Raw genomic sequence first — 22,175 nt, forward strand, 5'->3', positions numbered from 1 at the left:
CAACTCCTGTAGGGTTTGTTACGTTTTTTAATTCACCATGCGTTTTGCTGCAATTTTCATAATCGCTGCAAAAATGGCGCGGTTTTGCCGCGATTTTCGTATTCGCGGCAAAAATGGTGCGGTTTTGCCGCGATTGTGAAACTTGCAGCAAACCACACCATTCATATCACAAATTCGAAGATTGCTTAAATGTAGTACAAGATGCATAAAAACATTAGGCTTAGGGCTTATTCAGACGAACGGGATATACGTCCGTGCAACGCGCGTGATTTTCATGCGCGTCGCACGGACCTATATTAGTCTATGGGGCCGTGCAGACAGGTGCGTGATTTTTACACAGCGTGAGTCCGCTGTGAAAAACTCACAACATGTCCGTTCTTTGTGCGTATTTCGCACATCACGCACCCATTGAAGTCAATGGGTGCGTGAAAATCACGCGCACCACATGGAAGCACTTCCGTGGGACGCGCGTGATTCGCGCAACAGCAGTGAAAAGTATGAATGAAAACCGAAAAGCAGCACGTGCTTTTCTGTTTACAAACATCCAAACGGAGTGTCATAATGATGGCCACTGGCGTAGCTATCGGGGTCGCAGCGGTCGCAATTGCGACCGGGCCCCGAAGCCAGGGGGGCCCACAGCCCCCCGCACCACATCAATAAAAAGTTACTATAGTAACTCGGGCCGTGGGCCCCTCTTACTATAGTAACAGACTTTACTTACCTTCCTGGTTCCGGATCGCAGCGGAGGTCCTGACGTCAAGCGCTGTATGCAGCGCATGACGTCACAGCGCTATGCGCCGCGCACAACATCGAGAGGACAGAACTTCTGCCGCAGCTGAAGAGGAAGGTAAAATTAGTAGCCCTGACTGGCGGGGTCCGACTCCCGGGACCCACAAATCAGCTGTTTTGAAGGGGCCGCAGCACTCGTACGAGAGCTGCTTCCCCTTCATTCCGGTCACACTGTGAATCGGTGTCGGCGATTCACAGTGTGAGCGAGTAGTGAAATGAAGGGGAAGCAGCTCTCGTACGAGTGCTGCGGCCCCTTCAAAACAGCTGATTGGCGGGTCCCGGGAGACGGACCCCGACACATCAGCTATTGATGGCCTATCCTGTGGATAGGCCATCAATGTTTAGGGACTGCACAACCCCTTTGAGCCTACGATGTAGCAGGCTTAGGGTATGTTCACACGTAGTCAACAAAAACGTCTGAAAATCCAGAGCTGTTTTCAAGGGAAAACAGACCCTGCTTTTCAGACGTTTTTTACCAACTCGCATTTTTCGCGGCGTTTTTCGCGCCGTTTTCGCTGCGTTTTTTACGTCCGTTTTTGGAGCTGTTTTCATTGGAGTCTATGAGAAAACAGCTCCAAAAACGTCCAAAGAAGTGTCCTGCACTTCTTTTGACGAGGCTGTATTTTTACGCGTCGTCGTTTGACAGCTGTCAAACGACGACGCGTAAATAACAGGTCGTCTGCACAGTACGTCGGCAAACCCATTCAAATGAATGGGCAGATGTTTGCCGACGTATTGGAGCCGTATTTTCAGACGTAAAACGAGGCATAATACGCCTCGTATACGTCTGAAATTTGGCCGTGTGAACATACCCTTAGAGGGCCCATTAGACAGGATCACAGATTGTGTGATCCTATCTGCTGGGCCCTGTATCTAAGCCAATTTCATGGTAGGCTTAGATACATGGCCCATGCGTGATCCTGTCTGCTGTATATAAGCCTACCACACTGTGGGTTTAGCTACAGGGCCCCAGCACACAGTAATCTTTAAGGCTGGGTTCACACAACTTATTTTCAGACGTAAACGAGGCGTATTATGCCTCGTTTTACGTCTGAAAATAGGGCTACAATACGTCGGCAAACATGTGCCCATTCATCTGAATAGGTTTGCCAATGTACTGTGCAGACAACCTGTCGTTTACGCGTCGTCGTTTGACAGCTGTCAAACGACGATGCGTAAAAATACAGCCTCGTCAAAAGAAGTGCAGGACACTTCTTTCAGACGTAATTTGAGCCGTTCTTCATTGAACTCAATGAAGAACAGCTCAAAATTTACGGCTGTCAGAGAAGCCTCGCAAAATGCGAGGAGGAGCATTTACGTCTGAAACGACGCAGCTGTTTTCTCCTGAAAACAGTCTGTCTTTTCAGACGTAAAAGCCTGCCACCGTGTGCACATACCCATACTGTATAAGATTACTGTCTGCTGGACCCTGTATCTAAGCCTACCTTGTGGTAGGCTTAGATACAGGGTCCCACAGACAGTATCACACATGGGCCCTGTATCTAAGCCTAACACGTGTTAATAATCGTTTTTTTTGTGTGTTTTCTTACAGGTTCGGTCGTTGGACTACGGCGGATTCCAGGACGACTTCGATGACGGCTTTTTTTTTATTATCAATAAAATGGTTAATGAGGGTTGTGTGTTTTTTTTTTTTATTTCAATTAAAAAAAAAATCTATGTCTTTGTGGTTTTTTTTAAACTATATTACTACCGCCTTAGTAATGGCCGCCGGCTGATTGACAGAAGCCTTTGCTAAGGCGGGGCTTAGTGTTAGCCGGTGCAGAGGCTAACACTAACCCCCATTTTTACCCAGGTACCCACCGCCACCAGGGGTACTGGGAAGAGCCGGGTATGATCCAGTACCTGACCATCTGTAGTGATGGTCGGGCACTGGGGTGGCCGCAGGCTGGTATTATCAGGAGGGGAAAGGCCAAAAACAGTGGCCCTTCCAACCCTGGTAATGCTAGGCTGCTGCTGCTTCATTGTATCTGGCTGATTATGAAAAATGGGAGGGACGCCACGTCATTTAAAAAAAATAATAATAATAATAATTGGAAAGAACGATGTCAGCCCCCCCAATTTTCATAACCAGCCAGATACAACACAGCGGCAGCAGGCAGCATTACCATGGTGGTAGGTGCCACTGTTTTTGGCCTTCCCCAGCCTAATACTACCAGCCTGCGGCCACCCCGGTGCCTGCCCGTCACTACAGATGGTCGGGTACTGGTTCGTACCTGGCTCTTCTCAGTACCCCTGGTGGCGGTGGGTACCGGGGTAATAATGGGGCTTAGTGTTGGCCTTTGCACCGGCTAACATTACATTAAGCCCCGCCTTAGTAATGGAGGTTGTCAATCAGCCAGCGGCCATTACTAAGGTGGTGATAATAAAGTTTAAAAAGATACAAGCACATAGAAAAAAATATTTTATTGAAATAAAAAAACACAACCCACATTAACCATTTTATTGAGAATAAAAAAGCGCCGTCATTGAAGTCCTCGAATCCGAAGTCCAACAACCGAACCTGTAAAAAAACACAAACACACAAAAATAATCAGTAACGCATAAAGAAGCAAAATTATTATTCTTACCTTTCCTGGGTCCCGCGCTGGAGCCGCAATGTCAGCGAGCTGAGCCCTGTATCTAATCCTATCACGTGTGATACTGTCTGCTGGGCCCTGTATCTAATCCAATCATGTGTGATGCTGTCTGCTGGGCCCTATATCTAATCCCATCATGTGTGATACTGTCTGCTGAGCCACTGTATCTAATCCTATCATGTGTGATACTGACTGCTGAGCCACTGTATCTAATCCGATCATGTGTGATACTGTCTGCTCAGCCACTGTATCTAATCCTATCATGTGTGATACTGCCTTCTGAGCCACTGTATCTAATCCTATCATGTGTGATACTGTCTGCTGAGCCACTGTATCTAATCCTATCATGTGTGATACTGTCTGCTCAGCCACTGTATCTAATCCTATCATGTGTGATACTGTCTGCTCAGCCACTGTATCTAATCCTATCATGTGTGATACTGTCTGCTCAGCCACTGTATCTAATCCTATCATGTGTGATACTGTCTGCTCAGCCACTGTATCTAATCCTATCATGTGTGATAGTGTCTGCTCAGCCACTGTATCTAATCCTATCATGTGTGATACTGTCTGCTGAGCCACTGTATCTAATCCTATCATGTGTGATACTGTCTGCTGAGCCACTGTATGTAATCCTATCCATAGTTTATAGGGTCGTAGTGCTATAGATTTGCTATGCTGTCTCCTATACACGCATTTTTTTTTTGGGTGGACGCATATGTATTGGGGCTATTTCCCCTGACATTTTAAGTCCTTAGTGACGCCCCCGGCTGCTAGTGCTGCATTGTTGGGTCACTTAGGAGACCCAGCGATGCAGCTGAAAGCTGCGGACCGTCGGCCATGAGAAGTTTGCGGGGGGGGGGGGGCCCAATAAGAACATTTGCATCGGGGCCCATGAGCCTTTAGCTACGCCCCTGCTAAAAGGGTTAACACTGATAATGCTAGCGAATGGGCTTCAGGTATGAGTGAAGCTTACATAAAGGAGGCTTTATTTTCTGAGGTATCCCCGCTAGGTTTCATTCTGTCTGTCGCTACTAAAGAGAGAATATGGAATAATTATTTAATAGACATATTGCCTCTTTTGCCATGCAATAAGTTAAAAAATCTGATGAGAAAAATGATGACGAGTGACGATGTGCTGTACCTAGAACTTTTAATAATTGGTTACAGTCCTTTTGCTTTTTTTCTGATGTTCTAGGGGAGAAATATCCAGGTGGACTTTTCTAACATTTGGACATCTTTCTGGAGGCATATAAGAACTTCGGCGGAATGACCTGGTTTCTATATGATGAACAATTTAGACAAAAGTTATCGGTACACCTAAGTTTAAAATGGGGTGTAAAGGATGTGGGCCTCTGGCTCAACTTAAATGTTGCCTCAGAGAAATACAGTTTTACAAAAGCAACAGACAAATGTGACTTCTACAGGTATGAGAAAAAGAGTTTGTTTCTCATATGAAAGTCAGTGTGAATGGCAGCATAATTGCAGGTACAAGCATAAATGCTCATACTGTGGTGGATCTCATGCGATGTTTCGCTGCTTTACAAAAGCCAGTCGTCTCTCCAACAGCAGCCCAGCGCCAAGGAATACAAGGCAAAAAGCATTGACGCTAGTGAAGTGAAAAAAAATATGTTCCAGACTGCGTCTCTGGTCAGTAACGTTTTTAGTTATGGATTCTTTATACCTCCTGTAAAGGATCTGCCAGACACAGCTTCTGTTGTACTCAAGGTTGTTTAATGGTGGATAATTTAATGTCGGTTAAAAATCACATGGAAGTTGTTCGAACAAAATTATTAAAAGAGTTAAATGAAAGTCGTATTGGTGGGCCTTTTTAGTCTCCACCATTTCACAATTTTAAAGGGAACCTGTCACCAGCATTTCAACTATTGAACTTTACTTATCCATCACTGGCCACTGCTATAAAAAGTTTATTACCATTATCCCGTCTCCTAAGCTCCTCCACCGACTGTAAATAACGGTCTGCAAACATTTTGCGCCTTTTATCGTAATAATATGGTGTCCTGTTGTACGCACACACCAGAAGAGGACATCAATGCACAAGCACGGGATTTTGTGTGCTGAGGGAAGGCGAGGAGCTGTCAATCAAAAGTAGGGAGGCGGAGCAACTCGGAAAGACTTGAGGAATAAAGATTTGACTCTTTTCAAACAAAGATATGACTCTTTTATGCTCATTAGCATACGGTGTGGGAACACTAAAAAACTGAATACTAAAGCCACAGAGCCGACTAAGAAGACAATTAGAGATTATATAGAAATGATTTTTCACTCACCACCACCTGGTATTGCTGGTTTAATAGGTGAATGATGGTGACAGGTTCCCTTTAGGCTGTGTCACGGACACTGGGTTTGTGGACCCACTAGGCCGCTCCGCCGTAGCGGGGAGGCAGCTGACCAGGTCACAGTCTATGTGAAAGTTAGATGGCAGACAGTAATGCTTAGGTAACTGAAATAGTCCGGGCGGTGGCTGTGGCTTCAGCACGGATGGAGGCAGGTGCGGCAAGTGGCGCCAGACGTGGCGGGCAGTATTCGATGAGCGGTAGACACTTGACGTGGCAGAAGACACTTGACGCGGCAGATGACACTTGACGTGGCAGATGGCACTTGACATGGCAGATGACACTTGAACGCGGGTAGGCACAGGAACAATGCGGAATACAGGAACGGTAACAGGGCACGGGTAACAGCTGGAACGGGAGACACTAAGGGACCATTTGCGAGACAGACTGGGAAAGACTAACAACGCTCAGGCAAGGATCAGAAGGGCTGGGGCATTCTTATAGAGCAGGAAATCATGTGGGTTAATGATTATTGTTTTTATGTGCGCGCGCTGGCCCTTTAAGAGCGGGCGCGAGCGTGCGCGCGCACACTACGGGACCCAGCCGGACAGAGCGGAAGTGAGCGCTGGCATCTCCTAGGAGGGATACGGAGGCCAGCGCTCACAGATCCATGGCTGCGGGCGTCGGGAGGTGAGTGAACCTGACGGCCCGCGGCCATGGGCGCTACAGGCTGGATTCACACGAGCGTGCCGTTTTTGCGCAGGCAAAAAACGCAGCGTTTTGCCTGCGCAAAAGGCACTTAACAGCTCCGTGTGGCAGCAGCATATGATGCGCGGCTGCGTGCTTTTCGCACAGCCGCCATCATTATGACACTCCATTTGGATGTTTGGAAACAGAAAAGCACGTGGTGCTTTTCTGTTTTCATTCATCCTTTTGACAGCTGTTGCGCGAATCACGTAGTTCGCACGGAAGTGCTTCCGTGCGGCATGCGTGGTTTTCACGCACCCATTGACTTCAATGGGTGCGTGATGCGCGAAAAACGCCCAAAGAACGGACATGTCGTGACTTTTTTTCAGCAGACTCACGCACATGTCTGCACGGCCCCTAAAGACTAATATAATAGGTCCGTACGACGCGCTTGAAAATCACGCGCGTTGCACGGACGTATTTCCCGTTCGTCTGAATAAGGCCTTAAGCTTTATCTTTAGTAGTTGTACCTAAAAAGGAACCACATTTTATTGTATAATACATCATTGGTCATATCCTAAGGCTTCATCTCTTAATGATGAAGTGGACAAGGCACTTGTAAAATTTTCTTCATTTCAAGATGACTGTGGAAAAAATCTGGTAGGAATTTATTGGTGTCTAAGGTTGATACACAGTCGGGTTTTAGGTTATTACGAGTTGATCCAGGTGGTTTCAGTTCACTTGGTTTCCATTTCGATGGGTTGTTCTTTTTTGACAAATGGCTTTCAATGGGCTATTTTTTATCATGTTTTTATTTCGAAGCAGTTTCTATGTTTCTTCACTGGGTTTTTAACCCCTTAAGGACGCAGCCTTCTTTTGGCCTTAAAGGACGGGTGTCGCGAAAAAAAATATTTTTATATAAATTTGCTTTTAGTGTCTTATTAAAAAATGTTTTATTTATTTGTGTGTTTGTGTTTTACTTTTTTTAATTTTTTAATTTTTTCTTGTCTATGGGGGCTGCCATTTTTTTTCCATCTCTGTATGTGTCGATTAACGACACATACAGACATGGAATACGGCACATACAGCCCCATAGTGAATGTGAACGGGACCCGTTCCATCCACTATGCTGTACGCCGTCTGTGTGGGAACGGCGCATGCGCCGCTCCCACACAGTCCAAATTGAAGGTCTTCGGCCAAGCGACGTCCGGCATCATTTTCTTGTGGACCGGAAGCCGCGGCCGGACAGTAAGATTACTACTTCCGGTCGCGGTTTCCGGACTTGTGTTCTGAAGCAAGCACTTGGAGCGGAGGGAGCAGACGGAGCGGACGGACCGCAGGGAGCGGCGGCGGCAGGAGCAGGTAAGTTATGTCTGTGTTTGTTCGTGTTTTACAGTGTGATTACTACTGTATGTAAACCTACTACACTGTGTGTTCGCTCAAAAAATGGCGACACACAATGTAGGAGGTTTGAACGTTCAATCCCCTCCTTTCTCCTGGCACTAGCCAGGATAAAGGAGGGGGATTCTGTGAGCTCACTAGAGCGAGTGTGTATTCTCACATTTTGCAGCATAAAGCAATGTGGTTGCTTTACCACATGCCAATGCTGCAATTTTGGTAATTGCTCCATCTAGTGACCACCACTGGGAAATGTTATAAATTAGAATCTAATTTATAATATTTCCTGACTCGTGAAAAAATTTAAAAAAATTAGAACAATGTTTAATCATTTATACACTAACTGTTTAACTAAAAAAAATATATATATTTTTCTAGCGACACATTACCTTTTTTTTTTTAAACTCGTTTTATTGAAGGAGGTACAAGACACTTCTGGGCCCCCGCACAGCGGACATGCCCAACAGAAATACAAAAGTGCGTGTTACAATATCATGTCAGCAATGCATGACATTACAATCAATCTCAAACTTATACAATAAATAAACTAAAACATAGTATATAAACATTTCACAAACATCCGCAGTGCATGACATTCCATATTCGCTTGGATGCAATTATATAATTATATATTACCATATGCAAGAGATAGAGAGCCAGCAAAATCCCGAGCCCATCCTGGTTACATACGGTATCTATGAGGTCGTATCCCATCCTTAACCATAAATTACCCAAAAAGAGAAACAAACAGTATTTTTTGCAAAGCACCTTAAGTAGGGATTGCTCTAAGAGCCATAGATAATGCGTTATTAGAGTAGGATGTGAGCTCAGAAATACACCAACGATCCCACACCCGATGAAATTTATCAGGGCATCTTCTATTAATGTAAACAATTCGTTCATAGGGTATCATAGAGTTAATCAGTTCTATCCACATTGATTTAGTAGGAGAACGAGGATTCATCCATCTAATAGCTATAGCCTTCCTAGCCATAAATAACATCTCCCAAAGGCACGTGCGAGTAGGAATAGAATACATCCCATCCTCCGCCAATCCAAATAAGCAAACCCCTGGATCCAGTCTAACTGGGACTTCCAATACCCGGGATAACAGGTCAGCAACTTCGGTCCAGAAAACTTGAAGTACAGGACATTCCCATATCATGTGATGAAAATCAGCAGGTTCATAGAGACACCTGTGACAACTGGGATTAGGTCGTCTACCCATTTTATAAAGACGGACCGGGGTAAGATAGCTCTGGTGTATGATGTAGAGCTGTATAAGCTTATTATTAATAGCAGGAGATACATATCTATGCGACTCCAAAAGATCCGATCTGGAGTCCTCATCTAGGGATGGGATCAAGGCCTGCCACCTGTCCATTGCTGGGAAAGCTGCTTTATTTGCCTTCGCATGGAGAAGGTAATAATAGATGGATGAAATTAACCCTCCGGGGCCTAGCGATCTAATAATGCCAATCAAGGGATAGGTGGAGATAAGTACTTCTCTTCCCCTAAACTGGGTCAGCAGTGAATGGCGCAATTGCAAATATTTATAGAAGGCTCGTCTCGGAGCCTGATAATTCTCCTCAACCTGAGTGAAGGAGAGCATCACATTGTTCACAAATAGATCCCCCACAGTATCCACCCCCAGTATCGACCAAAATGCATCATCCTGTGAGGAAGTTAACTGATCGAGTGCCGCATTCTGCCATAGGGGTGTTTCCGCTATTATTTGGTCCTCCCATGAGATCTTAAGTGCTGCCAGCCAGACATTACGAGCAACCTTATGTATCGGTAGGGATCTCCTACTAAGGGGAAGTAAAGGGTCTAGTACAGGCCATAGTTTAGGAAGATCCAAATAGCTTGCCAGACATAGTTCCAATCCCTCTGGTACGTCAGGTGACACCCAGGCTGCCATATATTTGAGCTGACCCGCCAGATAGTATAGATATAAGTCAGAAAGGGCCATTCCCCCTAAATCTCTGGGTCGTTGCAATTTTGCCAGTTGTAACTTAGATCTAGAAGATCCCCATATGAATTTAATTAGTTGCGATTCCATCTCTTGGAAGAATGACCTTGGAATATATACAAAAATGTGCTGCAGAATATATAGACATTTAGGCTGAACCACCATCTTGATAAGGTTGATACGTTCTGCTATGGAAAGAGGTAGCCCCGACCAAATCTTAAATTTATCTCGAAACATCGGAATTAGGGGAGCAACATTTTCCTGTACCATGTCAGCGTCTAATCTCGTGATTTGAATTCCCAAATATTTAAAACTAGAAACCACACTCAAGCCACCTACCAATGAACCCACCATAACGTTTCTGCGCGTGGAAAAGTACATCAGACACGACTTGCCCCAATTAATAGACAGTCCAGAGAAGTCTCCAAACATATCAATTATGGTCATTGCTGTATCTAAGGACTCATCAGGAGATGACATGAATAGCAACAGGTCATCAGCATATAATGCCACTCGGTGTTCCGCAGAGCTTAGGGGTATGCCCCGGTAAACCACATCAGATCTAAGTAAAATTGCTAAGGGTTCCACAGCAATTGCAAATAATAAAGGTGAGAGCGGACAACCTTGTCTGGTGCCCCGAGCTAAATTAAAGTATGGAGAGAGCTGTCCGTTTAAAAACACAGCCGCTCTGGGATGTAAATACAATAAGGAGACCCACTGACAAAACACAGGAACAAATCCAAACCCACGCAGAATATGGAGTAAATATGGCCACTCAATGGAGTCAAAGGCCTTAGCTGTATCCAAAGATGCAAAGGCCCAGTCCGCACCCTGCCGCGATTCTATCTGAGAGACAATTTGGACTCTGCGTAGGTTGTCTGACGTACTTCTCCCTTGTATAAACCCAGCCTGGTCAGGGTGGATAATAGAAGGCATAATACCATTAAGTCTATTTGCCAACACCTTGGTCAATATTTTATAGTCCACGTAATGCTATGGGTCTATAGGAAGAACAATCCAAGGGATCCTTATCCGGTTTAAGTATCACCACTACTGTGGCCTCATAAAATGAGTCGGGCAGGGACCCCGCTAACAAAGATTTATGGTAGGTATGAAGGAGTTCTGGGAGCAACTGCTCTTGGTATCTCAGATAAACCTCCAAAGGTATGCCATCCAGCCCCGAGGCTTTCCCCTTAGACATATCCGTCACTGCCTCAGTCAGCTCTTCTATCGTTATCATGCCATCAAGTAGGAGACTCTGTTCATTAGTTATAGAGGGGCAGGTGATAGATTCACAATATACCCGTAACTCTTTTGCAGTCTTCGTAATCCTAGAGACATATAAGTCTTTGTAGAAATCAGAAAATGCAGAAAGTATATCCGACGTAGCGGTGAGAATAAAACCATTAGGGCTTCTAATTTTCAAAATAGCTGGGGAGGAAGTGTTCTGGTGGACTAAATGTGCTAACAGGCTGCTGGATTGGTTTCCCTGTTCAAAGTATTTCTGATTTGCAAAGAACATTTTACGCTTGCTTTTTTCAGTCAAATACAACAAATATTGTCTACCCGCCCATAGCCAGCTGACCCTATTGTTTTCCGATGGGTCCGAGGCATAAGTGGCTTCCAGTACTTTGCAGGAGTTAGCTAGTTCCTGTTCCCTTTTAACCGATTCCCTTTTTATATAAGAAATGGAGGACTGGAGACAGCCCCTCAGATAGGCTTTCAATGCGTCCCAATAAGCTGAGTGGTTTGTGCCATTCACGTTGCCCTGTGTGTAAATGTGAATTTGATCAGGAATGCGATCCTGCTGGGTAAATTGAGTTAACCAAAATGGGTGTATTTTCCTGCATATGTGGCTCCTACTCTGGGACGTAATCAATCTTACCATTATAGGGGAGTGATCAGAAAACACCCGGGGTAAATGTTCTACAGAAGAAAGCACCGAACACGCATTACCGCAGATGTAGTCAATCCGGGACAGTGCATTTCTCCCCGGGGTATAACAGGTATATTCTAGAACATCAGGCCACATATACCTCCAAAGATCATGCCACCCCACCTCTTCCAGGAATGACAATAAAGGAAGGGGCCTAGATACACAGGGAGGATCAGTCCCCACACCCGGTCTAAATCTGTCCAATGTAGGGTTTGCTACAGTATTATAATCTCCCATGCAGAGGACCTTAGCTTGGGGACACGCTGATGCAAAATTGGCTGCCTCATATAGGATCACTAGGGATTGTGCCGGAGGAATATAAATACCCAGGAGGACAAAAGGATGACTCTCTATCCAGGCATGTACAAAAATATATCTCCCATCTGGGTCCTTCTTCATAATTACCGGCTCCCATCTCAGGGACTTGTGAACAAGTAAGGAAACCCCCCTGGAATATGAGGAATACGTGGAATGTGCTGACCATTGTATCCATGGTTTCTCATAAATTTAATGGTGTCTGACATTAAATGCGTTTCTTGCAAACATATTACTTGTGGGCCTCTTGCTCTGATCTGAGAGAAAACTTGATTGCGTTTACGTGGCTCTCCCAATCCCCGCACATTCCAAGACATAACACTTAAAGACATCATGCACCGCTAAATGAATGATCCTTAAATATAGATAGAAGATTTAACAAAACAATAATAAGAAGGAGGGGGAATTCAGTCTCCCTGTCAAGGAGACCTTTCGAACTAGGGGAATAGTATATCCCCTCTGAAACACGGGGGTAGTCTGTGTGAAACTGGAAACTCTGCACAGACTATTGCTCCATCCTCCACCCTCCAGCGTCTCCAACCCACACAAGACAGGTATATAACCCGACATATAAGAACCCGCAATAATAGAACTGGGACCTCCCAGCCATGTAACATTCAGTACCTAGTGACCATCGCACTGGATATGGGACAACAAGTCGCCCCAGGACGGGCTAACAGCCCGTCCAGGGACAACTCAGAATCCCAACCCAGTAACAGCAATACAATCAAAAGTGAAAAAAAAAAATACAGTGGTTAGAGAGAGTGTACATTCAATGAAGTCATATCAGATATGCATATATTATACCACAGAGCAGCAAACTGGATAGACGTCAAAAAGAAAGACATCCCGATGATGAAGTTCCAAAAGCAAATCGCAGCTCCACGAAAGTCACCGAGTCCACGGTTCTAGAGGTCGGGTAACAGAACAGCAATCATGGTCTTGGATCCGGAATATTTCGGCTATTCAGCCATTCGTCAGCCTCTCCCGCGGTGTTGAAAAAGATAGATCTGTCATGATGAACAACTCGGAGCCGTGCTGGGAAGACCATGGAGTATTGAATTTGAAGATCTGTCAACCGTCGTTTAACTCCAACAAATGTAGCCCGAGCTTTCTGAAGTGCTGCAGAGAAATCTGGAAAAATCGTGACCGTAGCGGTGTTGTGAGTGATCTGGCCCTTTTGGCGCGCAGCTCTCAAAATGGCGTCTCTATCTTTACTGCTGAGTAATCAAACCAACATAGGCCTAGGCATGGCCCCTGGCAGGGGTGGTCTGGCAGGAACGCGATGTGCCCGTTCAACCGCGTAGGCTGCAACCGTGTAGCATCAGGCAGCGTATCTTTGAGCCATTGCTCCATAAATGTCCCCGGATCCTTGCCTTCAGCACGTTCTGGCAGACCCAGGATACGAACATTATTCCTGCGCATCCTATTTTCGAGATCATCCGATCTTTGTGCCCATCCATCTGCCGCCCTTTCCAGGGCCCCAATTTGTCGCGCCACAGGGGCAGAATAATCCTCTATTTGAGAGATCCGATTTTCGGTATCTCGTACCCGATCTCCTAGTTTCTGGAGATCCTGATGCATCAATCCAAGGTCTACCTTAACCTCATCAATTTTCCCAGTAAGAGAAGTAGTAGACTCACGTATAGCAGTAAGGAGCTGTGCTGTGACTTGCTTTAGTGATGGTTCCGAATCCTCATCTCCCTGAGGGTCCGCCTCCTCATGCTGCTGTCCAGGAGTAACCGCGCCATGATGGCTACTCGATCTGGCAAACTCTTTGAGACGGTCAGCGGCCGCCGAATGGCGTGTCTTGCTAATTTTGAGCTCTCCTCTGCTATGCCTGCGATTGCCCCAAGTTCAAGGAGTATTTGCGGGAAGTTTTACGGCAGGATTAGTGCAGAAACACTGAAGCCGGGACGGAGCTCTTACAGCATGCAACTGCTCGCGGCGGGAGTTAGCCACGCCCCCCCCCCACATTACCTTTAAGGCTCAGAGCCCATTTTTCAAATCTGGAGAAAGGTAGAAAAAACACAAAGCGCACAATAGTGCGTGACACTGTGATTTTACACGTGTGAACAAGGTTCTAAATACGCTCACCTGGTGGGGTTATGCTGGGAGCATAACATCCAGTGTAACAGATTACACTTAGGTAGCCTCCACGGTAGATTGGTCGCAGGATCAGCTTGCAGCATAGGACCCGGTTTGAGAACTTGAAGTACAAAGTCTCAATAATGAATGAAGGAATAAAAGCAAAAAAGCCAAAAAAACGGGTGTCTTCTATGCGCTATTGATCAATAGGATCTTCCAAAGGACGTGTATTCCAAGTTCCTCAAGGATAACGGTAATAGTCGGTGTTGAAAGGATTTATTGATACAAGAAGATATAAAAGCACCGTGGGTGCTGTACGAGACAGCAGCTGTCACAGCTCCTGTATGTGACGGAAAGACTGTATGTTACTCCCGTGACGTACTATTAGGTCATGGAGCACGAACGATACAGCTACCATGACCTAATAGTACGTCCAGGAGCGGGAAGGGGTTAAACTTGAGGTTAAGGTAGGTGCCCCTGGTGGCTCAGGCGATTGTTTTAAATTATTACAGAGGTTTAAATGTTTATCTGAAGTTTTGGGTTTTCCTTTAGCAGAAGAATAAACTATTCTTCTTTGTTGTATAACTGAAATTTTGGGAATCACAATTGATTTTCAAATTACGAAATTTCACTTACCAAAAGCAAAGGTTAATTGTATTGGGGTTACAATTTCTTTCATGCTGAGAAAAAGAAAGGTTTTATTAAAGGAATGGCAGCCATTGCTAAGTTTTTTAGCTTTCGCAACTAGAGTCATTCTTATGGGACATTTTTTTCCAAATGTCTTTATTTTGCAATGAGAGGCCTTAAGTCACCTTATTCACATATTTCCTTGAATAGAGCTCTGAAAGATGATTTCGTTATGTGGCTTAATTTTTTTAATGATTTCAATGAGTATAGTGTGATTCAAGCTGATTTTGTGGGTAGTGAATAATTAGCTTTGTTTACAGATGCATCAAATTCAAAAGGTTTCGGGACTTTTTGGGCTAACCCTTGGTGTGCTGAACCTTGGCACAAATCTTGGCTGGTTAATGGAGTCACGAAAAACATTGTATTATTAGAGATTTTTACAGTACTTGTGTCCATAGTGATTTGGGGAAAAATTTTGGAAAATAAAATAATTACTTTATTTAATAAAGGTGTTTTCTACGCTGTAAATTGTTTGAATTCAAAATGTGGTAAAGCTCTTAAGAGATTTAGTGCTATGTTGCTTCTGGCTGAAGGTAAAACACATTTATGGATGTACCAACTGCATTGCGGATTCATTATCCCGTTCTCAATGGCAAAAATTTTAAGCATTAGCACCAGAGGCAGACAAGAAAGGAGCAGAATGTTCCAGCTATCTGATGTTATTACTAACATCAGAAGATCTATTGCTCCTAAAACTTGGAATGAATACTCTGCTCGATGGAAAAGATGGTCTGTATTTTGTTCAGCTAAAGGTTCTGATTTTAATTCATGTCACTGCAATATTGCTATGGGGTTTCTTTCAGAGTTAATTCAAGATAGGTACTCTTATTCGTCTTTAGTTAAAATTTTGGCAGGAGTTACATTTTTTTAAAAACTCAATAATGTTCCATCGATTAATTTCATATTCCAAATAAAACACGTTATAAAAGGTGTTTGTAGCGTCTCTCCGCAAGTAGATTGTGGAAAGCCTATTTCTTTTGAGTTGCTTCAACATTTAATATCAGTTCTACATTTGATTTGTTTTTCTTCTTATGAAGTTGTTTTATTTAAAGCTTCCTTTCTTTTTGTCTTTCTTTGTGCAGTGACTACGGCCGCGCACCACCGCCGCACCCCATCAGCGGATGGCCGTGACCACAGCCTCCTGGCCGTGTGCCAGCATCTCCCTCCCCTGAGACGCCAGCGCGCGTGCCCTTTCTGTCCTGGACTGAGCATTAGGGTGAGTGCGCGCGCTCGTCCCCGGTCTTAAAAGGGCCAGTGCATGCACTTACTAAAGTTTCCCTAACCTATGCCCAGATTACCCTGGACTATGAAAAGGGCTCTGCCCTTCCACTCTTGCCTGAGCATTGTTGTTGTCTACCCATGTTAGTATTGCAAATGGTCCCTTAGTTGTATCCTGTTCCCATTGTTCCCGTGCCCTGCTATGTGTATCCTGTGCCGTGTTTGTTCCTGAGCCTGTTCTAGTGTCGGAGTCGTGTTGTGTCGTCTGCCACGTCTGATGTCACCCACCATGCCTGCTGTTATACACCACGTCTGGTGTCACCTGACATGCTTGCTGTTATACACCACGTCTGGTGTCACCTGCCACGCCTGCTGTTATACACCAGTCTTGTGTCATCTGCCAATCCTGGTATCATTCGCCACGTCTGGTACTACCTTCCACGTCAAGTTCTATCTGTGCCAAAGCCCCTGCTACTGTCTGGACTCTCTCAGGTACCCTTGTGATAGAACTTTGCATTGACTTTGTATAGACTGTGATTTTGCCAGCTGCCACTCCGCTACGGCGGAGCATCCTAGTGTGTCCACATACCCTTAGATCGTGACACTTTGCAACCAGGACCATCGTTAGGGGGGGGAACTGGACAATTGTCCAGGGCCCCCATCTCTAGAGGGACCCCCTCCTTTATCATTGCTGTTCAGCAGCCCGTCCGTGAAAGCAAGCGGGTGGGTAGTTGAAAAGCAGTAACAGTCAGGTAGAGATCTCTACCAAAGAATCAACATGGAGGAGTGGCGCTCAGCCGGATCGCCGATATTATCACTGATATCTGCGATCCGGCGGCGCTCCTCAATGGTGATTCTATGGAAGAGACTCTCTACCTGACTGTTACTGCTTTTCAGCCTCCTGCGTGTCCTGGCACTCGCACTGTGTCTTCTTGACGCTGTCATGAGGTAGTGTACGCTGTGCAGTTTCAGGACACAGTGAACTGCCAGGAGTGGAGAAGGTACATTTATATGTAGGCAGCACACTGCCTTAGAATATTATCACCAGGGTCTGATTTATTTATTTTATTTTGTGGTCAAAGTGACATAAATCTGGAATTTGATTCTGAGCAATGAGGCGGTACAAATAATATGATATGTGTATGATACACCCATATTATATGTACCTCCTCCTTGCTCAGAATCAAACCCCAAATTTAAGTCACTTTGACCACAAAATAAAATACATAAATAAGTCAGTGGAGATAATATTTTATGGCAGTGTGCTGCATTCATACACTGTCTGAATACATGTTTTTGCAATAATACTATGAAGCCGGTCCATATAGTGCTAAAGACTGTATATGAGAGCTACATATTTACTCTTAGGCCTCGTTCACATCTGCGTTGGGTTCCGTTCATGGGTTCTGTTAGACCTTTCCGTCAGGGGAACCCATGAACAGAAAGCCAAACGGAAACCATAGCTTCCGTTTGCATTACCATTGAATTCAATGGTAATGCTTTAGTTGCAAATGGCTTCCGTTTGTCTGCGTTTCGTAAGGTTTCCGTTTTTTTTGCGGAAACTATAGCGCAGTCGACTAAAAAAATAGAAATCTTACGGAACGGAGACAAACAGAGACAAACGGAAACCATTTTCAAAGAAAGCATTACCATTAAAATCAAAGGTAATGCAAACAGAAGCTATGGTTTCCATTTGGCATTCCGTTCGTGGGTTCCCCTGACGGAAAGGTCTAACGGAACCCATGAGCATACATATAATATATGCAGATGTGAATGAGGCCTTAAAGAGGTTGTCTGGGCACGGACAACTGATGACCTATCCACGGGATAGGTGATCAGTATATAATCGGTGTGGGTCTGACACCCAGACCCTGCACCAATCAGCTGCTCTGACTGCCTCCGGGCACAGCAGATGCCTCCAGTCACAGGATAGTGGCCGAGCCGCAGTACTGCAGCTTTGCCCCCATGGAGTGTACGGAGCCATCTGCTCCCGGCTCCGTACACTGCATAACATCTGGTGCCCGGAGGCAGCCGGAACAGCTGATCGGTTCGGGGTCCGGGTGTTGGAACCTATACTGATGACCTATCCTGTGGATAATTCATCAGTTGCCCACGCCCGGACAACCCCTTTAAGTGCTATATGGCCTGGCTGCAGCAGTTGTCTGGTCTGGGTTCTGAATTATTATTTTTTTAATTCTCTGTTATTGTGACATATATTATCTGCTGTGGTCTGAATATATATTACTGCAATAATACTATTCCGCCAGAGTAAAGTAATGGAAGAGAAGAGGTTGGTGTTCTGTAGACCAGTAAGTGTGAATAGGGCACCTGATTAATCCCTTCCCTCTGCCGCCATTTTGCGGATTTTCACTTTTGTTTTTTCCTCCCCACCTTCCAAAAGCTATAACTTTTTTTCGTTTTCCAGCAATATAGCCATATGAGGGCTTGTTTTTTGCGGCACGAGTTGTAGATTTTGATGACTGCATTTATTGTTCCATATAATGTACTGGGAAACAGTAAAAAATTTAATTGTGGGGTGGAATGTGAAAAAAAAACTGCGATTCTTCCATTTTTGGGGGGGATCTTTTTTCCGGTGTTCAACGTGCGATAAAAATGACATGTTAAATTTATTCTGTGGGTCAATACGGTTACAGCAATACCAAATTTATATTTGTTTTCATTTACCGAATTGACTGAATGTAACTATGTTGTTGGTACATTATTTAAACATTTTGGGCCCCTCTAGTATTTTTGCTGAAGGCCACACTTTGCCTAAAACAGGCCCTGTTTGCAGCCTTAAGAAATGGTTAGTTAGGGCCGGTTCACATCAGCGTTGGCTGTCCGTTCAGGGGTTCCGTCTGAGGTTTCCATCGTGGAACCCCTCAACGGAAAGTCAAACGGAAACCTTAGCTTCTGTTTGCATCTCCATTGATATCAATGGTGACTGCAACATTGCTAATGGTTTCCGTTTGTCACCGTTCCGGCAGGTTTCCATTTTTTCGACGGAATCTATAGTTCATATAGGGTACCTGTGGCAGCTAGGACAGTAGCAAGGCCGGCTTGGCTGGAACTAAGCAGCAGGTAGACGTCAGGCGTGGAGAAGCAGGACAGGCGTGGTATACAGCACAGCATGGCACTAGATCAGGATACAGGTTACAGGAACAGGGAACACTGGGAGCAGGAAACACTAGGGGACCATTTGCAAGACAAACGTGGAATATGACAACAACGCTCAGGCGTGGGAGGTTCTCTTTTCCTTGTGTCCGCCTTCCGCTTCATGTGGTCGACCGTCAGCAGGATGGAGGATCGAGTCTGCTGCCAGATCTGCAGAAAGTCCCTAAAAGCCGTGTCAGCAGCTGGCACCTCGGACGTAACAGGGACTGGGAGAGGAATTCGTGGGTGCTGGCCATAGACCAAAAAAAGAACGGTGTCTTCTGTGTGGACTCGCTGGTGTGATTATTGTAAGAGAACTCAGCCCACGGAAGCAACTGCACCCAGTCATCATGCTGTTTGGCGATGAAGTGGCATAGGTAGTTCTCCAAGATCTGATTGATCCTCTCGACCTGACCATTGGACTAAGGATGGTAGGCTGAGGAAAAGTCCAACTTTATACCTAGGAGTCCGCAGAGGGCTCTCCAGAACTTCGAGGTGAACTGAACCCCCCGATCAGACAAAATATGCTGCGGCAAGCCGTGCAGGTGGAAGATGTGTTGGATAAACAGCTTGGCCAGCAGAGGCGCAGAAGGAAGACCGGTCTGAAGAACGAAGTGGGCCATCTTTGAAAATCGATCCACCACCACCCAGATAGTACTGCATCCGGCAGAGAGAGGCAAGTCCGTAATAAAGTCCATAGCTATATGCTGCCAGGGGGCATTGGGCACAGGCAATGGCTGGAGAAGACCAGCAGGTCTGGAGTGAGCGACCTTGTTGGCTGCACATACTGAACAGGAAGAAACAAAGTCCAAAATGTCCTTGGGCAGTGTGGGCCACCATAAATGACGAGCAATCAGATCCCGAGTCTTACGGGTCCCCGCGTGACCTGCCAGTCTAGAGGAGTGTCCCCAGCGAAGGATTCTTCCATGGTCAGCCAGGCGCACAAAAGTCCTCCCTGCAAGAAGATCTCTATGGCTTAAGCAGTGGGAGGGTGACATGATATCAAAAAATAACTTTTGTGCACTACAATTCCAACCAACCTGAGGGTCTGTTTGGGCCTCAGCTCCCACCTATTCTTGAGGCTCTTACGCCTCATGCACACTATCGTGTGTGCTGTCCGAGCCCCGTCAGTGATCCGAGGAAAGATAGGACATGTTTTTCATGGACCCGATTCACTCACTAAAGTGAATGCGTCCGTGAAGACTATCGAGTGATACTCGGATGTTGTTAAAAAACGGCCCGAGTGGCACATTGGTCGTGTGCATGAGGCATTACAAATAACAAGGGCATATCTTTGCCTCAAGCTAAAAGACCGAAGCAGCGTAATTTTCATCCTTTCAGGAAGACCTCTCTTAAGCTCAGAAGATATTTCAGAAATTCTGACAGACAAAGAAGGTTCAATCCCAGACAAGGCAATACTTACTACAAAAGAAGAATAATGACCCCTCCAAAGGTCAATTATGACGCCAGGTCCGCCTTCCCAGTGGGAGCAAGACTCCTAAACTTCTACAGCATCTTGGCATCTACAACATCAGACTCCTGGGTCTTCTCTTGCATTCAAAAGGTGTATGCCTTGGAATTAATCACCACCAGACAGGTTTCTTCTGAACCCCTCAAAGAACCCTGCTCTTCTACATCTCCTGAATGAGTTCATCCAAAAAGGGGCTTTGGAGGAAGTCCCTCTTCAGGAAAGAAGTTTAGGCGTAAATTTTCGTTGTACCAAAGCCAGGGAGCCAATGGCATCTGGTCTTGGATCTTACTTACCTTAACGATCATCTTGCAAAGAAGAGGTTCAAAACATACTCTTAAACTTCTTAACCCGTTAAGGACACAGCCTAGTTTGGGCCTTAAGGCTCAGAGCCAATTTTTCAAATCTGACATATTTCACTTTATGTGGTAATAACATCAGAATGCTTAAACCTATCCAAGCAATTCTGAGACTATTTTCTTGTGGGACATTGGGCTTTATGTTAGTGGTAAAATTTGGTCGATATATTCAGTGTTTATTGGTGAAAAATTGCAACATTTTGAGAAACTTTTTTAAAAACTTGGATTTTTCTGAATTTAAATGCATCTGCTTGTAAAACAGATGGTTATACCACCCAAAATAGTTACTAGTTCACATTTCCCATAAGTCTACTTTAGATTGGCATCGTTTTTTGAACGTTATTTTATTTTTTTTGGACGTTACAAGGCTTAGAACATAAACAGCAATTTCTCATATTTTTTCTCATAGTTTTAAGAACATTTTAAAAGCCTTTTTTTAAGGTACCTGTTCAGTTCTGAAGTGGCTTTGAGGGGCCTATATATTAGAAACCCCCATAAAACACCCCATTTTAAAAACTAGACCCCTCAAAGTATTCAAAACAGCATTTAGAAAGTTTTTTTTAACCCTTTAGGCATTTCACAGGAATTAAAGCAAAGTGGAGGTGAAATTTGTAAATTTAATTTTTCTTGCTGAATTTCAATTTTATTCTATTTTTTTTCTGTAACACAGAAGGTTTTACCAGAGAAACACTACTAAATATGTATTGTCCAGTTCTGCAGTTTTTAGAAATGTCCCACATGTGGCTCTCATAGACTAAACCACAATCCACAGAAGCAAAGAAGCACCTAGTGCATTTTGGGGCCTCTTTTTTATTAGAATATATTTTAGGCAGCATGCCAGGTTTGAAGAGGTGTTGAGGTGCCAAAACAGTAGGAATCCCCCAAAAGTGACCCCATTTTGGAAACTGCACCCCTCAAGGAATTAATTTATGGTTGTTGTTACCATTTGGACCCCATAGTTTTTTCACAGCGCGTATTAGAATTGGGCTGTGAAATTTAAAAAATTAAATTTTTTCCAATAAGATGTCATTTTTGATCAAAACTTCTTATTTTCACAGGGAACAAAATACCCCATTTTGTTTCCCAATTTCTCCTGAGTGCAGTTATACCCCATTTGTGGTGATAAACTGCCGTTTGGGCCCATGCGAGGGCTCAGAAGGAAAGGAGCGCTATGTGTTCTTTGGAGTCCAGATTTTGCTGGATTGGTTTTC

This window comes from Rhinoderma darwinii, chromosome 1 (genome assembly GCF_050947455.1).
Source record: "Rhinoderma darwinii isolate aRhiDar2 chromosome 1, aRhiDar2.hap1, whole genome shotgun sequence".
NCBI classification, from domain to species: Eukaryota; Metazoa; Chordata; class Amphibia; order Anura; family Rhinodermatidae; genus Rhinoderma; species Rhinoderma darwinii.